Source organism: Siphateles boraxobius, unplaced genomic scaffold (assembly GCF_051911475.1).
Source record: "Siphateles boraxobius isolate OS27281-9 unplaced genomic scaffold, OSU_SipBor_1 66, whole genome shotgun sequence".
In the NCBI taxonomy this organism is placed as follows: Eukaryota; Metazoa; Chordata; class Actinopteri; order Cypriniformes; family Leuciscidae; genus Siphateles; species Siphateles boraxobius.
The window spans coordinates 3836965-3854709 of record NW_027509193.1 but is presented as its reverse complement, the minus strand read 5'-3'; positions in this window follow the sequence as shown (position 1 = coordinate 3854709).

The window sequence follows — 17745 nt, the reverse complement described above, 5'->3', positions numbered from 1 at the left end:
ATTCTGAACACATTATAAATGTTAGAAATGTATTGCTAAAACATATTACAAAGACTGTGAACTGTGAAGTACTGAATTGTGGAGTTAGACCATTAAACAGTTTTTCACCATTGCTGTGTTCCGGATTTTTTGTGCAGGGCTAAAACGGGGGCTCGATGACGCACTGGAGCCCCTGAGCTCCTGGACACGCCCCTACTTGATGACGCACTGAAGCCAACGAGGCTGGCCCCTCCCCTAACAATATAAATAGAGCACGTTCACATCAGTTTGCCGCTCAATAGCGAGTTACTGTCAGTATTATCAGTCGCCCGTCCTCTTTTCTGAAGACTACAATATTGTCACCCTATCTTACAATGAACACACTGCTGAAGTTTCTTCAAGATCAGTTAATGTATACAGAAGTTATAACACACTTCCTGTTTCCTTTTTTCGCCATAAATTCGTTTCCTCGCCACGGCCAAACCATTCGAGATATCAAAAATCCGCAGGCAATTTATCATCCGAGTTTCATACTAATTCATGCAAGCATGTTTGTTAAATGGACCTAGTTTTCAGATCCCGTTCAAGGGGACGCTGTTGAGCCACCCTGCCACACCCGGGTACCAGCTTTGCCCTTTCAGGGCTTGGGCCCTTAGTATAGAAGAAAATAAATCCTTAGGAAAACAATAGGGCATTCGCCCTTTCAGGGTTTGGGCCCTAATAAAAAATAATCCTAAGGAAAACAATAGGGCTCTGCGCCCTTTCAGGGCTTGGGCCCTAATAACAAGTCCACATAGAAAGAAAGGAGACTGTCAGCTTCGCTGAAAGAGTCCACAGAGAGACAAACAACTCCATTCATGATTATACTATGCAATGTTGCTCCTTATGGATAATAACTAGCACTAATAACTAGATCCACTTTCCTCCAGAATGTAACAATTGGAGTTCAGTCTTACAACTTGCAAACTTGATATTTTCTGAGAGCTTCGACTTTTACCAAGTGATTGCTGTAGCCTACTACCTGACCAATAGTTTAATTTTGGCATTGATAGTGCTGCGTAGAAACGCTCAAACGTCTCCTAATTACTGTAATTATTACATCTGGCGTGAAGGCAGCGCTCCGTTCCTCTCCTCCAAACTTAATCAAACACACCTGAACAAGCTAATCAGGTCTTCAAGATTAGGCTCCTAGAAAGCTAGAGGCAGGTGAGTTTCATAAGGGTTGGAGTTACCCAGACTTCCTTGCATCTTTAAAAAGCCGTTTTCAAATAATTAATACAGCAATTTATGTTGTGGGATTCAGCAGCACATGTTTGCATTGTAGTTTTGTGTGCCTCAATGTCCCTCCTGACTGACAAATTCAGCGCGTTTTCCAGCAGAGCTAATTGTGAGATCACAAGTCGAGAGGATGACAGCTCGAGTGTACTGCTCCTTGAGAGTTGTTTTATTGTGCCTGTCTGCATGTTTGTGCACAACACACGCTGACATCACAGGTGAGAAAATCTTTTAGAAGTGCCTTACAAAATATGATTTTTTTGAACACGTAGCTAGTAGGCTACACTTGGTTTCAACTGCAAATGTATGACATTAACTGATGCCCATGTTTTCTATCAGCATTGCACTCACTCTACTATAGTGAGGTTGTAACGGCACTCTTTGTCTTTGGAAATGATTCACACAATTTTGTGATAGGCTATGGTAGATTTAAGCTACTTTGTTTTGAAGTAGATAAAATGTGTGAATACGGTATATTCAAGTTTGAGACTCGTATTGCAAAACCACTGATTTAAAACCGAGCTGAAACTATCACAGCACTCCCTGATCTCCCCTAACAAACCTCTTAATCCTCTCAGCTGCGTTTACACTTGGCATTAACATGCGACCTGTATCCGGATGTTGTCCACATACACACTGAAAAGACAAGTGTAAACGCACATCTGATCGGATAGTGATGTTTGGGATATTGTTTAATTTGTATCATCTTTACTCTTAATCTGGTGTCGTGCCACAGACCTAATTTATGCAGGAAACAGAAATCCGATCGGTTATCCAGATACAGAGGTTACTTAATGTGGGCCAGTTGTTCAAAACATTTAATCTGGATCAAAATGATCCGGATTTGGAAATCCCATTTTTTCCTATTCAGGATCAGGTAATCCGTCTTACTTTTATGCCGGTTTTTCAAAGCAACATTGGACTGGATCACCCTGATCCAGATACACAGTTTTCAAGATTACCAAATTTGGATTACCAGTGCTCTAAATGGGACAACATATCCTTTAGCTATGTAAAGAACAGGTAGAAGAGCCAACATGGAGTCACTGTAAATGCTTCTTATTTTGAAACAAAACACAAAAATAACAAAAACATCCACTTCCATTCGTAAATTTCTTTTATGACCCCTCATCTGAGCCACAACAAATAAAAAAACAAATATACATGTGGATATTTTGAAAACGTCTTAAAACATTTTTTTGAATGAGGGACTGACTGGACGTATAGTATGCAATTGTTAGAAATTATTTTTGACAGGCTCATCTCTAATGATTGTTTCCTTGAAATTAATATATGGTGATGAATGACAGAAAAATGGAATTATATTATTTTTGTTTGATATTGAAATCTGTTTGGGGGATTATTTCATGGGGACAAGATCATTTTTACTTTACTGAATAGCTTTATTGGTAGCCTATGTCTACTTTATCACTGTTACAACGGTTAACAAGTCAAGTGCAAAATCTAAATAAAAGTATATATACACTAAATGATACAAAAGTATTATTTGACAATTTTAAATTTTTACTACATTTTCTTCATGGAATCCACCTTGAAATCCTACCCCCTGTTGGGATCAGGATAATCCTGTTTTTTTGGATCAAAGTTATCCAAATCATACTGACAAGTTTTGAACAACACAAACTGAAGGTTTGATCCAGATTAAAATTTAGGATTGGATTCCATGATCTAATCTCATTTCAGACTCGTTCTTTCCCTTTTGAACAACCCATTTTCAAGATTTGATCCAATCCGATAACCAAAATCCGATCAGTTTACCTTTGAACAACTGGCCCAGTGTGAACAAATGTAAACGCACAATGTCCTGATTGTCTAATGATCCGATCTGCTTGATCGGATCACGGTGATCGCATGTTAATGCCAAGTGTAAACGCAGCCACGGTGAAGCTGACTGTCCCGTCGATGATAAAGCCTACTTTTGAAAGACTTCACGTGGGAAAAAAACCAACCCCTAAATAAAAATGACTATTAGCCTATCTATAATTTATCATGACAACTTAAAGTAGGCCACTATTAATTTTTGTAAAATATTCTAAGATTATCGTAGCCTAAATTTAGTTAGGCAATGTGTAGCTAGTATATCAGATCTCAATTAAACACGTGGAGTGGTCAAATTAATTTGAAAGGATTATTGCCGCTAGGCTACTATAGTCCGTGTAGCCTATATTTTACAAACTATAGCCTACATGACTATACTACTACTTGACTATATTAACATGTCAGAAACATAAAATAAATATTATATGCTTGGAAAAAAGGCAGAGTTCTGGTAGCCATGACGAGTGCTGAGCGTGTCTGGCTCCGCGCCAGCCAAAGAGCGACTGCTGTAAATCATGATGTCATTTTCAACAATCGGGGAATGTTTCATGAAGTTAAGAGTGAAAACTTGAATTTCTCTTTTAATTGTTAATTAACTTTTTGTATTTATTTTTTTTATTAGCTGTTTGTTTACTTTTTCCTTCCTTTTGAACCTCACTACAGCACTTTGGTCAGTCGTGTGGCTGTTGTATAAGTGCTATACAAATAAACTTAACGTTTACAATAAACCATGTTTACATGCAGGGCCCTTGCACATACAAAAACTCGTTTAGTCAAAGCCCAAAATGATTTTGTTCTACTCTTGAGACCTTTTAAATATGACGCATGACTATCTGAGCTGTATGATGTTTTTGACCCATTGCAGTAGCCTGCAGGGTACAAAAAGTATTTCATAAATTTTAAACTATTTTTATTAGCAAATAACTCTGCACTACTTAGGAATTAATCAAATGCTACGTCTGAAGTTCAGACTCTAAGCTTTCAAATTACACATATTTTGTGTTGATCAAGGCAGTAGTTATGAATTAATTTTTTTTTCGTACCCAGGTGGTGCCTGTGTTCCTGGGTTGTACCTCCGGTGGTACACTCCGGGTTTGTCAATTATTTAGACTATAGAACGGTTTCATGCACAGAATGGCTTTACAACATTAATATAAATTAATACAATTCACTATGTAAAAATTGCCATTCATGATATGAGTGTTCTGTACTGTGCATATAAGAGACTGAATGCTGCTAAAAGGTCAGACTAAACCTGACTATTTATCCATGCAGTGAAGCCTGCCGCCGAGCCGCCCAAGCCTCCGGTGAAGCCTGCCGCCGAGCCGCCCGAGCCTCCGGTGAAGCCTGCCGCCGAGCCTCCGGTGAAGCCTGCCGCCGAGCCTCCGGTGAAGCCTGCCGCCGAGCCTCCGGTGAAGCCTGCCGCCGAGCCTCCGGTGAAGCCTGCCGCCGAGCCTCCGGTGAAGCCTGCCGCCGAGCCTGCCGCCGAGCCTCCGGTGAAGCCTGCCGCCGAGCCTCCGGTGAAGCCTGCCACAAAGCCGCGCAGGCCTCCGGTGAAGCCGCGCAGGCCTCCGGTGAAGCCGCGCAGGCCTCCGGTGAAGCCGCGCAGGCCTCCGGTGAAGCCTGCCGCCGAGCCTCCGGTGAAGCCTGCCGCCGAGCCTCCGGTGAAGCCTGCCGCCGAGCCTCCGGTGAAGCCTGCCGCCGAGCCTCCGGTGAAGCCTGCCGCCGAGCCTCCGGTGAAGCCTGCCGCCGAGCCTCCGGTGAAGCCTGCCGCCGAGCCTCCGGTGAAGCCTGCCGCCGAGCCTCCGGTGAAGCCTGCCGCCGAGCCTCCGGTGAAGCCTGCCGCCGAGCCTGCCGCCGAGCCTCCGGTGAAGCCTGCCGCCGAGCCTCCGGTGAAGCCTGCCACAAAGCCGCGCAGGCCTCCGGTGAAGCCGCGCAGGCCTCCGGTGAAGCCGCGCAGGCCTCCGGTGAAGCCTGCCGCCGAGCCTCCGGTGAAGCCTGCCGCCGAGCCTGCCGCCGAGCCTCCGGTGAAGCCTGCCGCCGAGCCTCCGGTGAAGCCTGCCACAAAGCCGCGCAGGCCTCCGGTGAAGCCGCGCAGGCCTCCGGTGAAGCCGCGCAGGCCTCCGGTGAAGCCTGCCGCCGAGCCTCCGGTGAAGCCTGCCGCCGAGCCTCCGGTGAAGCCTGCCGCCGAGCCTCCGGTGAAGCCTGCCGCCGAGCCTCCGGTGAAGCCTGCCGCCGAGCCTCCGGTGAAGCCTGCCGCCGAGCCTCCGGTGAAGCCTGCCGCCGAGCCTCCGGTGAAGCCTGCCGCCGAGCCTCCGGTGAAGCCTGCCGCCGAGCCTCCGGTGAAGCCTGCCGCCGAGCCTCCGGTGAAGCCTGCCGCCGAGCCTCCGGTGAAGCCTGCCGCCGAGCCTCCGGTGAAGCCTGCCGCCGAGCCTCCGGTGAAGCCTGCCGCCGAGCCTGCCGCCGAGCCTCCGGTGAAGCCTGCCACAAAGCCGCGCAGGCCTCCGGTGAAGCCGCGCAGGCCTCCGGTGAAGCAGCGCAGGCCTCCGGTGAAGCCGCGCAGGCCTCCGGTGAAGCCTGCCGCCGAGCCTCCGGTGAAGCCTGCCGCCGAGCCTCCGGTGAAGCCTGCCGCCGAGCCTCCGGTGAAGCCTGCCGCCGAGCCTCCGGTGAAGCCTGCCGCCGAGCCTCCGGTGAAGCCTCCGGTGAAGCCTGCCGCCGAGCCTCCGGTGAAGCCTGCCACAAAGCCGCGCAGGCCTCCGGTGAAGCCGCGCAGGCCTCCGGTGAAGCCTGCCGCCGAGCCTCCGGTGAAGCCTGCCGCCGAGCCTCCGGTGAAGCCTGCCGCCGAGCCTCCGGTGAAGCCTGCCGCCGAGCCTCCGGTGAAGCCTGCCGCCGAGCCTCCGGTGAAGCCTGCCGCCGAGCCTCCGGTGAAGCCTGCCGCCGAGCCTCCGGTGAAGCCTGCCGCCGAGCCTCCGGTGAAGCCTGCCGCCGAGCCTCCGGTGAAGCCTGCCGCCGAGCCTCCGGTGAAGCCTGCCGCCGAGCCTCCGGTGAAGCCTGCCACAAAGCCGCGCAGGCCTCCGGTGAAGCCGCGCAGGCCTCCGGTGAAGCCTGCCGCCGAGCCTCCGGTGAAGCCTGCCGCCGAGCCTCCGGTGAAGCCTGCCGCCGAGCCTCCGGTGAAGCCTGCCACAAAGCCGCGCAGGCCTCCGGTGAAGCCGCGCAGGCCTCCGGTCAAGCCGCGCAGGCCTCCGGTGAAGCCTGCCGCCGAGCCTCCGGTGAAGCCTGCCGCCGAGCCTCCGGTGAAGCCTGCCGCCGAGCCTCCGGTGAAGCCCGCCGCCGAGCCTCCGGTGAAGCCCGCCGCCGAGCCTCCGGTGAAGCCCGCCGCCGAGCCCCCGGTCAAGCCCGCCCCCGAGCCCCCGGTCAAGCCCGCCCCCGAGCCCCCGGTCAAGCCCGCCCCCGAGCCCCCGGTCAAGCCCGCCCCCGAGCCCCCGGTCAAGCCCGCCGCCGAGCCCCCGGTCAAGCCCGCCGCCGAGCCCCCGGTCAAGCCCGCCGCCGAGCCCCCGGTCAAGCCCGCCGCCGAGCCCCCGGTCAAGCCCGCCGCCGAGCCCCCGGTCAAGCCCGCCGCCGAGCCCCCGGTCAAGCCCGCCGCCGAGCCCCCGGTCAAGCCCGCCGCCGAGCCCCCGGTCAAGCCCGCCGCCGAGCCCCCGGTCAAGCCCGCCGCCGAGCCCCCGGTCAAGCCCGCCGCCGAGCCCCCGGTCAAGCCCGCCGCCGAGCCCCCGGTCAAGCCCGCCGCCGAGCCCCCGGTCAAGCCCGCCCCCGAGCCCCCGGTCAAGCCCGCCGCCGAGCCCCCGGTCAAGCCCGCCGCCGAGCCCCCGGTCAAGCCCGCCGCCGAGCCCCCGGTCAAGCCCGCCGCCGAGCCCCCGGTCAAGCCCGCCGCCGAGCCCCCGGTCAAGCCCGCCGCCGAGCCCCCGGTCAAGCCCGCCGCCGAGCCCCCGGTCAAGCCCGCCGCCGAGCCCCCGGTCAAGCCCGCCGCCGAGCCCCCGGTCAAGCCCGCCGCCGAGCCCCCGGTCAAGCCCGCCGCCGAGCCCCCGGTCAAGCCCGCCGCCGAGCCCCCGGTCAAGCCCGCCGCCGAGCCCCCCGAGCCCCCGGTCAAGCCCGCCGCCGAGCCCCCCGAGCCCCCGGTCAAGCCCGCCGCCGAGCCCCCGGTCAAGCCCGCCGCCGAGCCCCCGGTCAAGCCCGCCGCCGAGCCGCCCGAGCCCCCGGTCAAGCCCGCCGCCGAGCCCCCCGAGCCCCCGGTCAAGCCCGCCGCCGAGCCCCCCGAGCCCCCGGTCAAGCCCGCCGCCGAGCCCCCGGTCAAGCCCGCCGCCGAGCCCCCGGTCAAGCCCGCCGCCGAGCCCCCGGTCAAGCCCGCCGCCGAGCCCCCGGTCAAGCCCGCCGCCGAGCCCCCGGTCAAGCCCGCCGCCGAGCCCCCGGTCAAGCCCGCCGCCGAGCCCCCCGAGCCCCCGGTCAAGCCCGCCCCCGAGCCCCCGGTCAAGCCCGCCGCCGAGCCCCCGGTCAAGCCCGCCCCCGAGCCCCCGTTCAAGCCCGCCGCCGAGCCCCCGGTCAAGCCCGCCGCCGAGCCCCCGGTCAAGCCCGCCGCCGAGCCCCCGGTCAAGCCCGCCGCCGAGCCCCCGGTCAAGCCCGCCGCCGAGCCGCCCGAGCCCCCGGTCAAGCCCGCCGCCGAGCCCCCCGAGCCCCCGGTCAAGCCCGCCGCCGAGCCCCCCGAGCCCCCGGTCAAGCCCGCCGCCGAGCCCCCGGTCAAGCCCGCCCCCGAGCCCCCGTTCAAGCCTGCCGCCGAGCCGCCCGAGCCCCCGGTCAAGCCTGCCGCCGAGCCCCCGGTCAAGCCTGCCGCCGAGCCCCCGGTCAAGCCTGCCGCCGAGCCCCCGGTCAAGCCTGCCGCCGAGCCCCCGTTCAAGCCTGCCGCCGAGCCGCCCGAGCCCCCGTTCAAGCCTGCCGCCGAGCCGCCCGAGCCCCCGGTCAAGCCTGCCGCCGAGCCCCCGGTCAAGCCTGCCGCCGAGCCCCCGGTCAAGCCTGCCGCCGAGCCCCCGGTCAAGCCTGCCCCCGAGCCGCCCGAGCCCCCGGTCAAGCCTGCCGCCGAGCCCCCGTTCAAGCCTGCCGCCGAGCCGCCCGAGCCCCCGGTCAAGCCTGCCCCCGAGCCCCCGGTCAAGCCTGCCCCCGAGCCCCCGGTCAAGCCTGCCGCCGAGCCGCCCGAGCCCCCGGTCAAGCCTGCCCCCGAGCCCCCCGAGCCCCCGGTCAAGCCCGCCGCCGAGCCCCCGGTCAAGCCCGCCCCCGAGCCCCCGTTCAAGCCTGCCGCCGAGCCGCCCGAGCCCCCGGTCAAGCCTGCCGCCGAGCCCCCGGTCAAGCCTGCCGCCGAGCCCCCGGTCAAGCCTGCCGCCGAGCCCCCGGTCAAGCCTGCCGCCGAGCCGCCCGAGCCCCCGTTCAAGCCTGCCGCCGAGCCGCCCGAGCCCCCGGTCAAGCCTGCCGCCGAGCCCCCGGTCAAGCCTGCCGCCGAGCCCCCGGTCAAGCCTGCCGCCGAGCCCCCGGTCAAGCCTGCCGCCGAGCCCCCGGTCAAGCCTGCCCCCGAGCCGCCCGAGCCCCCGGTCAAGCCTGCCGCCGAGCCCCCGTTCAAGCCTGCCGCCGAGCCGCCCGAGCCCCCGGTCAAGCCTGCCCCCGAGCCCCCGGTCAAGCCTGCCCCCGAGCCCCTGGTCAAGCCTGCCGCCGAGCTGCCCGAGCCCCCGGTCAAGCCTGCCCCCGAGCCCCCGTTCAAGCCTGCCGCCGAGCTGCCAGAGCCCCCGGTCAAGCCTGCCCCCGAGCCCCCGTTCAAGCCTGCCGCCAAGCCCGCCGAGCCCCCGGTCAAGCCTGCCGCCGAGCCCCCGGTCAAGCCTGCCCCCGAGCCCCCGGTCAAGCCTGCCCCCGAGCCCCCGGTCAAGCCTGCACCCGAGCCCCCATTCAAGCCTGCCGCCGAGCCACCCGAGCCCCCATTCAAGCCTGCCGCCGAGCCACCCGAGCCCCCGGTCAAGCCTGCCGCCGAGCCGCCCGAGCCCCCGGTCAAGCCTGCCGCCGAGCCACCCGAGCCCCCGGTCAATCCTGCCCCCGAGCCCCCGGTCAAGCCTGCCGCCGAGCCGCCCGAGCCCCCGGTCAAGCCTGCCGCCGAGCCGCCCGAGCCCCCGGTCAAGCCTGCCGCCGAGCCCCCGGTCAAGCCTGCCGCCGAGCCCCCGGTGAAGCCTGCCGCCGAGCCGCCCGAGCCCCCAGTCAAGCCTGCCGCCGAGCCGCCCGAGCCCCCAGTCAAGCCTGCCGCCGAACCACTCAATCTCATTTTGCCTAACTCGTAGCCTACTGGAGTTATTTTTACTGATCAATTCAGTGCTTTATTCATATGGCCTAGTTTCCCTGTTATCAAATAAAACTGTTTAATAAGACCTCTTTCTATGTTTGGTTTCTTTTTCCCATGAAAGTGCTTTTTCTCAAAGTCCACGATCCTTTCTTAATACCAAATACGGCATATTTATATAAAATATTTATTGTACAACTAAATTAACAAAAACGGCCATTATAAAAGACATTATGAAAAACAAAGCAAACAATTCAGTTAAATATACAAGCAGCACTAGTAATAGATTAATAAAACCAAAGATTGCCCGTTTGATATACGCCAAATTAATTATCTAATGTTCAACCACTATCTACATGAAAGCCAGCAGCAGATTACTGAAGGACTGGCCGAGATGACTGTTCTCTGCAGGTACATGAGCGCTGATGGCCTGGATCTCGGATCTGCAAAGGCGTCTCAACTGTTTGTAAAATAGGCAATAAGATTATATATTAGTCACATATTTGAGGTCTAAACTATAAACTACATTCATGTCTAAAAAAAACTCTTAACTACATTTCTTGAGACAACTATTTAAAAATATATATATATATAGTGGATTTGCTCGACCGTCATGACAGTTGCCGCAAACGGAGTAATACAAATGGTGAAACAGTGCTGTTGCTGGGTGAATATCATACGCTGGAAAAGGTTCTCATCCAATCAGATTTGAGAATGAGAAAGAATTGTGTATAATGACAGTGTTGGATCATACCAACTTACTATATTGTATTAGCCAAAAGCTAGTTTGGGACTTCTATATATGGGTCATTCCTGAGATTTGGTAATATTTTTGTCCCCCTAGACTTTTTAAAGTGGTGGTTCACCAAAATGACATTTTAAAAGCTTTTTGTAATACTTTGAGATGTCCATTATAATTGATAAAAAATAAGTATTGCTTTAAGTCATTTTTATTTTATTTCTATCTTACACCAAACATTTGGTCATGTCCCTGAGGCACTTCACTGAATTTGTACTTAGAAAATACACAATGTCTATAATTGTTGGCAATATTGTATTTATTTATTTTTTCGTGAAAAAATATTTTTCTAAAAAATGGAATATGTTTTATACAAAACAGACTATAAAGTGATGTCCTTCAGTCTAAACTCAACCCTGTGATCCCAAACATTTTCCACCCATAATCATTTAGGCCACGTCCACACGAAGCCAGAGCTTTCCCTATCTGATCTTTTTTTCCCCTCGTTCTAAAAAAAAATTCTGTAAACACGGCGCCGTCTCAAGAAATATCTGCGTACACACGAAACCACTGATGTAGTATACATGCCAGACCAGTATCAGGCGCTGTATTTCTGACACAGATAGCTACACTAAAAACAGAGAAGAAGACTTGCGCATAAACCTTTCGCGCTGTGTACAATAATGTACAGTATGTAATATTAGGCACAGTAGCTTCTTTTCTTTTTTACCATGAACTTTATTGAACAATATGAAAAACCATAAATGGCCTGGGGTGAGTGACGGTATTCGATTAGTTAGCTAAAGCATAAAGCTTGCCACAAAGAACCGGCAAATAGCCTAATCATTATGAATGTGTCAAATATAGCAAGGAGACATTTTAATTGTTTATTAATAAACGAGTGTTTTCTGTGACGATGCTGACTCGCCACCTTCGCAGTATTGTGAAGGTGCCTATAGAGAGATGCGCACTTCATACGGATTATTAGAGTTGTCTGTTTCTTTTCGTTTTGAATTGATTTGTTTAAAAGTAGACATTTCAAGCTTAGATATATTTCTGAGTTTCAGTTCATTTATGAGACAAGCTCCAGTTCACGTACGTGCGATGCAAGTTATATCGCGTCGGCGCCTCCATGTCCTGATTATAGGCTATTGTCTGCTATATTTGCTTCTTATTTATTAAATCCAGGAAATTGGTTGATGAAACATTGATTAAAATTAAGATACAATTTATACAAAACGAAATTCACTTTAAAGAAAGGCTTTATACAAAACAAAACTTAATGAAGTGGTCAAAATGATGTGTCTCGATATTGCGCATCTTATGATTAGGCTACTCACGCTGTTCACTTTTCATATAATCAACATATATGAAATGAAAAAAAAAAACATAATATTTAAACATAAATATGAAACTAACTTTTCTTTAATGGCTACAAAATGTAGGCCTACAGTACAGAGAAATGTAATGTCGGAGCGAACGCCGTACGTGATACCGGTGAACATGAGGGGGCAGAGGTGCGTTTTTTGAATAATAATAAAATAATTCCCAGCGATCGTTGAATATTATTTTTGCTTGAAATGCCCATCCCTACAAAATACGAAATTTCTTAATCAGACAAAATACAAGCATCATAGCATAAGAAAGAAATATAAATAGCCTAAATAAAGAAGTAAAATAAAGAAATAAAATAAAAATACATTAAAGTAGGCCTAAATAATAAATAAATAAATAAATAAATAAAAGAGGCGCAGTAGCTTCTGAAGCATGAACTCAAGCAAGTAGTCGCAGTTGTTGTTGTTACTGATTTAGCGTGTCTGACTAGGTAACACGTGGGGTGATGACATCATCGTTTCACAAAATATACGGATTGGCCGTACACACTATATGGGGAGGCTGCAGACCTGGAGCCGGCAGATATATGCCCCTGACAGTTTTACGCCCCTGACAGTTTTACCCCCCTGTTGTTCCTGATGCGTCCAGTAGGGGAATATACTGCAAAATAACATAATTAAATCGACCCTTACACATGAATAACCCGTCCATAGACATTTTTGTTTTGTTTTTTGTTCATTTAAATATAAACGTTACAGTTTAGATCTGCACGAATTAAAATGTCTTTAGCTATTCAGTTGGGCTTCACTCTCTTCACTCAGCCTACAGAAGACTATGTGTTTTTGTGAATTGAAAATTTAGAAATACACAGTTGGATCAACTATGTTATGACAAGTATATGACCTACTGCAGTTATATGCCTATTCGCCATAGGTTTTTATATGGAAGACTGAGTGAAATATGTTGTTGTGAATTTATAGTTACATTCAGATATTAACCAAATTTAGCCCATTAGACATACAGTACCGTGTAATCATATGGATCCTTGATTAGCTGTAGTACTATTCTCTATTGGTCGTTATGTTTTGTACAGCTACAAAACAGTATCCTAAATAGCATTTTATGAAGACAAACACAATTTATCCCTTTTCTAAAATTCCAAGGGCCATTTAAAAGAAAGACACAATACTGTTGTTCACAATTTTTTTTATTAACACCATTTATGAATTATGATGACTCCCCTATGGTTTACCCCTCTTCTTTAACTATTTTTTAAAAGGACATCCATGGTGATTTTATCGTGTGTGTGTGTGTGTGTGTGTGTGTGTGTGTGTGTGTGTGTGTGTGTGTGTGTGTGTGTGTGTGTGCGTGCGTGCGTGCGTGCGCGTGCGTGCGTGCGTGCGTGCGCGCGCGTGCGTGCGTGCGTGCAGAATTGATGTCAGGTGTGTTTGGATTGCATCAATTTGCTCCTGATCTTCAAAGTACAGCGGCACAAGCACTTGTTGATGGAACAATAGTGAAAAAAGTGTCAAGCCACTTTGATTTCTTTTGGCCACCAATGATTGACCTTTGCAGAGAAAATTGAAAATGACATTAAAACCATGTCCATGTATGTCTCTGTAAGTTGTTTATTTTGTAAGTCATAAAAAAATGATGGGTGTTTATAAGTTTAGAGATAGATTTTCATTTTCTTATAGCTAAAGCAAACACACCATAATATGGAAGCCCGTTTCAGCCATAGTTGAGTAAAAAAAAAGATTATCTAAGTCATAATAATGAGAAAGTTTCTCATAATTATGACTTAGTATCTCATTATATTGAGAAAGTTTCTCATAATAATGAGAACTAAGTCATAATTATGAGAAACTTTCTCATAATAATGAGAACTAAGTCATAATTATGAGAAACTTTCTCGTAATAATGACTTAACATCTCATAATAATGAGAAACTTTCTCATAATAATGACTTAACATCTCGTAATAATGAGAAACTTTCTCGTAATAACGACTTAGCGTCTCGTAATAATGAGAAACTTTCTCGTAATAATGACTTAACATCTCGTAATAATGAGAAACTTTCTCGTAATAATGACTTAACATCTCGTAATAATGAGAAACTTTCTCGTAATAATGACTTAACATCTCGTAATAATGAGAAACTTTCTCATAATAATGACTTAGCATCTCGTAATAATGAGAAACTTTCTCGTAATAATGACTTAACATCTCGTAATAATGAGAAACTTTCTCGTAATAATGACTTAACATCTCGTAATAATGAGAAACTTTCTCGTAATAATGACTTAACATCTCGTAATAATGAGAAACTTTCTCATAATAATGACTTAGCATCTCGTAATAATGAGAAACTTTCTCGTAATAATGATTTAACATCTCGTAATAATGAGAAACTTTCTCGAAATAATGGCTGCGTTCCAAACCGCATACTCAATGAGTAGGTACTTAATTTCAATGAGTACTTACTTAACGAGCGCTAAAAGAGTAGGTACTTAATAGCCAAATCTCGTTGAGTATGAATGCGATCCGGATTCCGGACATCATCCGCCATGTTGACGTTATCATGTGACCTACGACACGTTATCACAAGCGCAACAACTTAAAAGATGAACGACACGTTTAATTCATCTATCTGTAAATATCTTGATATTGATGAAACTTGCTCATTTTGTGGTATTGTTGAAGAAACAGCTGCCAATTTATTTTGTGAATACATTTAGGGTTGATTTAAGTTGTTATATTTTAAACCCTTCTAATGTGACCCACAGTTCCTTATAACGATTTTTTAAGAAACCCCAAAATCGTTATTTCTTGAATATGTTGTTAATTTCTTTATTTTATACCCAAAAAGTTTCTCCTTCAAGTTTTCCTCTTTTCTTGATGAATTTACCTCTCGTTTCATCCCTCAGACAATAACAACAAAACTATTTTTTAATGTACTATGAAGAACTATTTATATTTAAAGATATTTAGCCTTGTTATTGTTCTTTTTTCCTGTGTATAAATATCATATTATGATGTACACAAACCAATGATCTTTATGTCTTCTGTTTTGTCATTATGATTGTTCATTGTTAGATACAACTAGTATCTTTCCATGATCTTTATGTAATAAGTTTATAAGTTTAAATTATATGAGCGACAGGTGCACTAACACTTCATAACATCAGTAACTCGACAGCACAACCTAGAACAGTTTTCCTCTGCGTTTACTGTCTGCAGTGCACAAGGAGACGGGCCGCTGCTCGAAGATCTCCTTTGGAGAAACTGTTGACTTTATACTCGAAAAATGCAAAGCGAGTGGCCGTTACACCTCGGTGTGCATTATTTTTCGAATAATTCAACGGCCTGAAGTCAATTATTCCGCTTATACTACAGTTACCACACATCGAAACATTGTTCAAATGATGTATTTCAAGACGTTTGTAAAGTTTTGGTCATTAAAACGCTCTTGTATGTAGAACAATTTATTGCGCATCTAATCCCACGCCTCCGTTGCTAATTCCAAAACGTCATTTTAGAGTTAGTAACGGAGGTTTGAGCCACTGATAGCAGACTAATGCTTGACATACTTAACGACTGGCTGAAGCATTCTGTTTCCATCGACTGCAGCAGATTTTAAACACAGACTGAACGCGCTGAACACGCGTTTGGGCATGATCAATCATAACAAAGTATCAAATTACATTCATAACCGGCCTTACAATAAGTGTGTCCTCGGCTTTATGCAGTTATTAATGCAGTTATTAGAGAGAGAGAGAGAGAGAGAGAGAGAGAGAGAGAGAGAGAGAGAGAGAGAGAGAGAGAGAGAGGCATGTGCTTCAATTTTATTATTTATTAATTAATTCAATTCATTTTAATTAGTTCGTTCATGTTTTTTTCGTTACTGACAGTATTGACAGTCGTAAATGAAACACAAAGTCCTATTAACAAGTAGGCTATAGGCCTATCAATAATTATTTATTTGTTATAGCCTATTATCTGCAATAATTACGAAAACCCGTGCAGCAGGACTATCAATTTATTTATATAGGCCTATTCAGTATTGACTATATAGGGCTATATACTTTGTGTATTAAAATTAAACTGCATGTTTCCATTGATTGTGAAGTTAGACATCGAAAATTGCAGATCAAGCGGATGGACTGCATGTTTTTTCTAGTTATGAATTGTATCCTATTTTCCGTTATTACAGTTAACTACGCGCAGTGATATGGAACTGTAATGCGGTCAAACCTGCCTGGAACTACGTTAGCCGTGCGTTTCCCTGAAAATAATTGCATACCTTAGAACGTTCTCAACCAATCAGAATCAAGCATTCAACAGCCCTGTAGTATAAGAGATTTTAAGTCATTATTACGAGAAAGTTTCTCATTATTACGAGATGTTAAGTCATTATTACGAGAAAGTTTCTCATTATTATGAGATGTTAAGTCATTATTACGAGAAAGTTTCTCATAATTATGACTTATTATCTCATTATTATGAGAAACGTTCTCAATATAATGAGATACTAAGTCATAATTATGAGAAACTTTCTCAATATAATGAGATACTAAGCCATAATTATGAGAAACTTTCTCATTATTATGACTTAGATAATATTTTTTTTTTTTTACTCAACTATGGCGGAAATGGGCTTCCATACCCTACTGGACGCATCAGGAACAACAGGGGGGTAAAACTGCCAGGGGCGTAAAACTGCCAGGGGCGTATATCTGCCGGCTCCAGGTCTGCAGCCTCCCCTTACTCCGTACACACGAAAACACAAGTGTGTCGTTTTCAGATTTATCCACCCTGGGACCCGGTTTCAAAAAATAGCGTGTTCAGTCTCCCAAAACGCCGGATCCGTCTGGAGGAAACGCCGATCCTATAAAAAATGTGTACGTATAGGCTACAGCTAAACGCGTCTCCGTGTGGACAGGGCCTTAGACCACCCGTATGTGACATTTTTTACCAGAAATGACATAACTCAGGTCTCTTTAACAGTGGTGCAGAAGATGGTATGTAGTTTCATGCTTTTTGAAAGAAAGAAAGAAAGAAAGAAAGAAAGAAAGAAAGAAAGAAAGAAAGAAAGAAAACATTTTATTGAACAACAACAATCAACACGAAGTGTTCAAAAGGATAAAAACACAAAAAGGCCCAAAGGCTTGTTTCCATTGTGTTCCTTAAATATTTTTATATGAATAAAAGTATTGAGTATTGTAGTTAGGGTGGGTACTGTCAATCTTAACAAATCGACCCCATCACATACAATAAAGATGAAAAAAATTGTATTTTTAAAACTTTTATTTGAATCCATCAGTATATTTGTATGTATATTAATGTACTTATTTCATTGCTGCCATGTACTCTCCTACACTACACGGGGAGCAGTGGCCAAAAACCTCAATCCTGTCACACTCAACCCTGTCATATATCTGTATTTCTCATTGTTTCGGCGGTTGAAAACTTGTGACAGGGTTGAGATTTTCCACATAATCCAAAAAGTAATTGTTTCAGTAAATATATTACCAAAATCATGACAATTCATAATTTTGTTATAAATAGAATATATAATGTTATCGTGTCCACTTTACAAGGTGACCTTGTATATAATTTAAGGTAAAATGGGAAATGAAATTAGTACAATGCAATCAATGCAAGATATTGAAGTTATTGATGCACTTTTTTCCCCTAGCATCCTCTTTGAACTGTTAAGCCCTACTACACAATGATTGACATTTATTGGAAAGAGGGAATAAAGATACATTTATTTACATTTACATTTATCTGACGCTTTTATCCAAAGCGACTTACAATTGCTATATATGTCAGAGGTCGCACGCCTCTGGAGCAACTAGGGGTTAAGTGTCTTGCTCAGGGACACATTGGTGTCTCACAGTGGATTCGAACCCGGGTCTCTCACACCAAAGGCATGTGTCTTATCCACTGCGCCATCACCACCTCATCGCACCATCACCACCCCTTTACTACACAATGATTGACATTTAATGGGAATAAAGATACTGGAGAGAGGTATGTTCCTTTAATTATATATATTTTTTTATTTTAATCATTTTGTTATTTATGATTATTATTTAATTTCTTTTTTTTTTGTCCTTTTATATTGCATTTATATTTTTTTGGGGTGGGAGGGTCCTGGGAGGGTTTAAATTGAGACAATCTGTTGCCTAATCTCTTATTTTTCATTGAA